General features: G+C 39.8%; 1 protein-coding gene across 1 annotated transcript in view; it reads right to left on the reverse strand.

Annotated features, from left to right (window-relative positions):
• Nucleotides 1–2,518, reverse strand: part of PTPN21 (protein tyrosine phosphatase non-receptor type 21) — a 43,605-nt gene extending 41,087 nt beyond the window's left edge. The window contains exon 1 of the mRNA XM_058027047.1: nucleotides 2,270–2,518. The gene's annotated coding sequence lies outside the window, so the exon portion shown is untranslated. The remainder of the gene's footprint in view (nucleotides 1–2,269) is intronic.
• Between the last annotated feature and the right edge of the window lie 3,585 nt (nucleotides 2,519–6,103).

Below are 6,103 nucleotides of genomic sequence, written 5' to 3' on the forward strand. Positions count from 1 at the left end.
TTCTCTTCTTGATTTTTATTTTTTTCCCCCCAGGCTGGCATGTATTAGTAGCGTACATTAAAAGGCACGATTTGATTTCGGCGGACTCTTAGGATGACCAGACAGGAGGACCATGAGGATATGTGTTTCTTTGGAATGGGGGAACAGGAAGAAGTAGTCTTCCTAGCACACCTGCTTTCAAACTCAAAGGAATAGCTGTAAACACACAGACACCACATTCTCCTCGGACACTGATATACCCACCTAGAAACTTATCCAACGTAACCACAAACTTTTTAGGCTAAAAACCCCATATCAGACTCCCTACTCCCCAGTCAGCAAAGAGGAGAGGAAGGTGGAAAGACATTAAAGGCCTACAATGGGAAGAAAAATGCGGCAGCACAGCATTTTTTCTCAATGACATCTTTGCAACCCTCCAAGAATGACCAGAAGCATATTTCATGACCTTGTTTGTGATAATCTTGAAGCAGTTCTACACAATCACCATCCTCAACAGATACCACCTAAAATCTCAGCTGAATGAGAAAACAATCCCCACCCAAACACCAACAAATTCGGTTTTGGGTGTAGCTGTAGAAGAAACAACAGATAGCAACAGGTTTCCATGAAAAATTTAGGGATACAGAGGGAATCCTCACGTTATTACTCCCTCTGCACTTTGATCCTCCAAATCCAGCCCTGCTTGAACAGCATGCAGGGAATGCTCTACAGACAGAAGCTTTTAGCCCCCTGTCCACTGCCAGCAGAGTCTTGCACTGGGTTTATTCCTGACAGAGTAACTTTTAGCTGGCTGACCTTAGCTCCTGTCCCCGAGGTCCATTTTCCAATACATTCTTTGCACAGTTAGGTGTCTTCTTTGCTGCTACAGCAATGAGAGAAACCAATTTACTCCTCTCTGAAAGCTACAGTCAGAAATGTAGAAGTGTTTTAATCCCAGGTTTTATGGAGTACCACTGAGTGTGAGAGACTTTCAATCTTTTCTGTTCATATCAAGGGTTAGAAAAGTATTTTAAGAGCATGGGGGGGTGGAGGGAACCCCAAAAAACAAAAATCACTAACCAGAGGCTAACCTGACAGGTGAAATTTCCAAATCATCTAATGCTGGCATGAGGCAGCCTCAGACTTTCAGTTATTTCGCTATGCAAACAGGTAGCAATGCAAACATAGGAAGGAAGTTTAGAGCATAAGTTTCAAAAAGTGCCAGCCAGGAACATTCTCCAGGTTCTGATCTGTTGTTTACACTGAATGCTCCACTGAGCATTTACCCTAAATTATTTCATTTTTGTACCCCTGACATAATCTTCATGACTTCTGTAACCCATTTATAACAAGAAAAACTCAAGTAATTAACTTCCAGACCATGTTATGAAGGCCAACTAAAAAAAGATTCCTAACATACAATAGTGTAGAACTAAGGCAAGTTTGCTGAATAACAAACAAACAGGGTATCATTCAGTATCTTCTGCTGCTAGCCATGTGTAGTTCTTGTAAACATTGTTGATTTTATTCAACAGCTGTGCATTCTGCAGTCCTAGGTGCTCTCAAATTTGCCTGCTGCATTACTTTAAATTCAGATCTTACCTGCATTGTTTTAAGCTACTTTAGCAAAAAACTCATGGCTACATACTGCCAGGAGTTACAAATCCAACTGATGACCTTTACAATAACAAGCTTTTATTTACCAAGCCTGGAATTTTCGCGCAACAGCTAGCAATGTCTTTAGTAGCCAAACTTTGTACCTTTATACTTCAACAGCAACCTGTAGCTTCAAAAGTGCTATATTAGAATTTCAGCAACATGGCCATGACTAATGTGTGATTACTGAGCACTGTGGTATCTTTCTCCTTTACCTTCACCTCCTACTCCCCCCTCAATTATTAGCATTTGACTTTACAATTTTTTTTAAATAGTCTGCATAAATTACAGTAATCAAAATAAAACAGCAACATATAATGGTGAAATAGGGTTCCTATTACTTCACATTCTTGAAACACACATATTTTTATTTCACAGATATTTGGGCAGCCAAAAAAGTAATCAAAATACTCCATCCTCTCCTTGTTTTACCAGTTAATCTTTGACATGACTCTCGGACTCTCGGAGAGAGCAGCAGTAAGTGCATATCTCAAACTTCGCCCACCTCCAGAAGCACAGTCCCATTTACAACCATTTACTTTTCAAAAAGTAAGTGGTTGAAACTCTTCAGCCTTACAGCACACAGCAGAGATCACCCGCTATGTGTTTACCGTGCCCGCTGTTTTCCCCTTACCTTGCACCGCGATCCAAAGACACCTGGTCTCCTTTCACGTACGTGTAGCCGATAAAAGCCCCGAGCGCTCCAAGGCTGCTTCTGCCGGAGCCATCTCATCTGTATTCCTCGGGAACTGACTTACTGTGTTCCTCCCGTCCGAAACAGCTGCTAGCTCGGCTAACCCACCTTCTTCTCAGATCACTCATAGTGAAAACATTCCTCACTTCCTGTCTCAAAAAACTTGCTCTGGATATCATTCCACTGGGTAAAGAGCTGGGGGGGTGGAAGAAAATACTACAACAAAATAAACCTGCGCCAGCCGGCTCTTCGGGCGGCCTCTTTCATGTGACGCTGTGCCGCATGAGCGCAAATTGCGTTCTCAGAAATATTTTCGAATCGGCCGTCCCTGGGTGCCTCTGTGTGTGTGCATTTAATTTCTTTTCCTGGAGGCGTTCCCCTCGCTCTATCCATGCGGAAGGATACGCTGAAAGAATTAAAGCGAAGGCCCGTATGCTTGTAGCCCATTACCTCAGAGAGTTGGAATGCCTGGCAGGGAGAATGTCAGCAATGAACAGCTGCTTCTCTGGCTACAGGGGCACTACACAAATAGGGGTTACAACAAATAGCAGGCAATCCTTGCTTTTTTTAATCATATGATCATTTATTTTAAGCCTTTCCAATTAAGGCAAATGTCTTACCAAAATTCTGTTGGTGTTGTTTTCATGCAGTTTGGAAATATTTTCAAGGTTTAAATTCCTGTGTGCTTTATCAAATGACCTATGCACATACACTTATGTCCTTGTGAAGTTTCAGCTGTTAGTGAGACACACAGAAAAAAAAAAAAAAAAGGCAGACTAAAGGCTGATCTTTCAGCCGGTCTGGACTTAAAAACTCCCAAAGGTGTCAGTAGAATTTATACCCTTAAGAACAGCTGTTTTAGCAAGCTTTAAATGCGTATAAATTCAGGACTATTTATAGTGTTTAACTAATGCAAACACCACAAGAGGGGCTGTGCTCCAGTCTCACAAGTATATGAAGACCTCCGTGTGTTTGTGTGCATGTGAAATCAAAAGTTGTGTACAATTTGGAATATTCCACATTGAGTGAACTGGGCAAAAACTTATACAAATTTGGAACCAGTCAGGGATGAGAAAAAGGTAAGTGAGTATGTGAACGCTGACTAATAACTGTAAAACCTAGAAAGTGTTTTGGTAATGTGAAGTGCACAAACATGCTACTGTCTAAGCAGGTCCAACCTGCAGGTCAACTATGCAAATAGCAAGCTGCTCACGAGGACACTAACCTCAGCTGAAATATGTAGGCAATTTTGTACTAGAATGAATTCTTCTGAGTTATCCCTCCTGACCATCTTCTCTGAGATCAGAGTGTCACTTTTTTATTCCCCTCCACACATCAGCCATAATTATGGTGAGCAGTCCTTAAGCAATATATAAACATTAGTTGGGGGAATCTTATGTTGAGTAAAATGAACTAACCCAAATAGATACTCTTTGCTAAAGGTGTCTGCTAGAGGACAGAATTGCAGTTACTTGCTGGAGAAAACTGACTGATACAATGTATGAAAATTCCAAGCCATGAAAATTCAGGTTTACAGAGGCAACCCCGCCTATTTCTAAAGAATTCATACTGGAAACAAAGTCTCAATTCTCATATCTGTCACATTTCCTATTTTAATTCTTCATCACACCCTTTTCCTGCCTGATTCCCTGCCTAGAAATTGCATTTATTAGACCTTCCTTGCTTTCCATAGTTAGTTCTTGCTGCATTTTCCTTCTTTTCTTCTTCATTAAAGACAACACCTCATCTTAAAAGAGACAGCTATGGCATTGTCAAAATGTTCCTTTGCAGCTTACACCTCCTTTTGAAGCTCATCACATTTGTATTCAAAAATATTATTTTCTTCTGCTTTTTCCTTCTTATAACCCCAGTTATAAGAAAACCAAAACTTTGTGGTTTTCCACACTTTCTCCATATTGCCCCACCTCATTTTTTTTAATCTCACCACCTCTGTATTACCTGCTTTGCTCCAACTATTAACTCTAATGAAAGGGACAGAGACAAAGGCATCCATGAACATATGATGGACTCTGGTAAAGACACATCAATAAAATGTACAGTGATCACCTGAGGGCACAGTACTGAGCTTCTGCTTCCCCCTTTAAGCCGCAGCCAACACTCACAACATTCGTGGTTCTTGACCTCATCTTTGCTGTAATCTTTATTCTGTTTTTGAAGTTTATGTAAGGAAATTAATAATATCCCAGAGCAGAATTTTGCACCCTTTTTTCTATAGGTACAAGGGAAAGTTTCTGTCCACTGGGTTGAAGATAGCCTGCTACTTTTTTTTTTTTTTTTCTCAGAAAAAAGAAGACATCCTCCCTTCTGGGACAGGTTTTTGGAGGGTTGGTTTGGTTTTTTTATCTTGGTTCAAACATGTGATCGCAGCTTGAATGTATCAGGCAATAGGTGGAAGTTGATGCAAATATTCCCCTTATTTCAATTCCACAGGAACTCTCCAGCATCTGGTCTTTGTATTGACTAAAGGTAAAACAGAATGATGGAAGCAAGCCAAACAGGAAGCAGAATCAGGCAGCCTCCAGGCAGAAAAGTGGTATGCAAGTATATACTCCTCAGCCTAGTGGAAAGTTACCCATTTGTGACAAAATTCCAGCAGGATAACCCAGAAACTGCTAGTTAAAGGGGCTTTCCCAAAGTGCTGAAACAATGAAGAAGTCTTGTGGAAAAATATCTTAATTTACACCATGCAAAATAGTAATGTCATGAACTGAAAAGTCAGAATACCTGTAATTCTAAATCTGAAAGCTGTTCTCTAAACAAATTCACTTTATTAATCATGTTTTGTCTCTGAAGCCTTCCTGTTTTTACATCATTCTATTTTTTATTTGTGAGAAAGAAAGAGATGGCTGGATCTTTATGCATCATTATATGTTTTTGATGGTAGTAGAGAGGAGTGCTAGAAAAAGGACCATACCATATGTCTATTACATGCTTGAAGCCTGCAACTTCATGGGTACAAGATTCATTTTTACTTAGAAGGCACTGTAAAGTGTTGAACATGTTCTATTAAGTAACTAGTTAAGGTTATAGAATTTTCCTATTAGAAGAAAACAGGCAGTTTTCCTACACAGAATGTAGTGCTGAACTTGAAGAAATGAGCTTCTGCTATTAGTTGCAAAGGAAACTTTCCTCAAACACAGTAGCTTTTTGTAGAGTAAATCCTTTACTGATTAAATAAACTTAATTCTTGTTTCTGTACTGCAATAATTATTTTTCTTTTTCCAATACTACGACACAGTACAACATAATTGAAATCTTAAGGAAGCAAAATGTGTCTCTTAAAGGTTAAAATGGAATGGTGTAGTTAAACTGATTTGTTATTGGGTCTCTCTCGCTGTAACACCAGTGGAGTCAGGCAAACAGCTCAGATCATTAGCAATAATTAGTGTAAGCTATCTCTGTATGATGTTTGATTTATATTAGGAACAGTGATGTAGAAAGGGATTAATACAGCTGTTAACTACAATGCCTGGAGTTTATTTTAATCAGTGGCATTACTTGGAAAAGACCCTTTATCTCTAGGCTGGGCTTTCTATAATATGACCACTCATTAAACCAGCTGAAATGAATCCAAGGCATTGGTGCAAAAGATAAATTGTTTGCCTCAAACATTACTTCTTTTTTGCTTACTTGTAGGCTTGTCATCACATCATTCTTCCCCCCTCTGCAACTAATCCCTTGTAGCAGTAAGAGATGCTTGTAGTGGGTGTAGATGTCTGTGCTGGGTGTGTGTGGCTGGTTTTGGCAGTGGAG

This window comes from Melospiza georgiana, chromosome 6 (genome assembly GCF_028018845.1).
Source record: "Melospiza georgiana isolate bMelGeo1 chromosome 6, bMelGeo1.pri, whole genome shotgun sequence".
Lineage (NCBI taxonomy): Eukaryota > Metazoa > Chordata > Aves > Passeriformes > Passerellidae > Melospiza > Melospiza georgiana.